Source organism: Etheostoma spectabile, chromosome 16 (assembly GCF_008692095.1).
Source record: "Etheostoma spectabile isolate EspeVRDwgs_2016 chromosome 16, UIUC_Espe_1.0, whole genome shotgun sequence".
Lineage (NCBI taxonomy): Eukaryota > Metazoa > Chordata > Actinopteri > Perciformes > Percidae > Etheostoma > Etheostoma spectabile.
Window position 1 is genome coordinate 23745323 of NC_045748.1, and position 569 is coordinate 23745891.

The following is a 569-nucleotide window of genomic DNA, read 5'->3' on the forward strand; positions in this document are numbered from 1 at the left end:
TTTTTTTCCCAACTTTAGCCTGGGTTTGTGAACTTTGTCAAGCCACTGTATTTACACAAGTATTTGGGATGGGAAAGAGAATTTGCTTTTAGCGCTGGGCGATATAAAGAAAATCAAATATCACAATATCTTCGACAAAATACATCAATGTCAATATTGTGGCAATATTATAGGGTTGACTGTTGGTGCTAATAATGACTAAGTGGGTAAAGGAAAATATTAGAACAGTCTGATGAGTTAAGAAAAAACATCTGTTTACTGTAATTCAGCCTTTAAAACCGGGAACAGACAGCACTTGTACACATGCAAAATTTAAGACTGTATTCTAGTCTCGTATATCGATATTACCCAGCCCTATTCGCTTTGTTTTTTATCTGTTTATCATCATATGTGTTGGTCCATTATTAGTTTTTGTTGTAATACAGACTCCATTGCAGCACGAAAATATGAAGTATTTTTACAGTAAGTGTGAAAAAAGCCCTAACGTTGTTCACACAACTGCTCCAAAAATGCATTTTACAATTCTCAGTAGGGCTGGGCAATATATCGATATTATATTGATATCGTGA

The 569-nt window shown here is 34.4% G+C and overlaps 1 protein-coding gene across 2 annotated transcripts in view; it reads left to right on the plus strand.

Annotated features, from left to right (window-relative positions):
- The window catches only part of cdk9 (cyclin-dependent kinase 9 (CDC2-related kinase)), a 24296-nt gene that overhangs the window by 9776 nt on the left and 13951 nt on the right, over positions 1-569 (plus strand). The gene's annotated exons all lie outside the window — the stretch shown is intronic.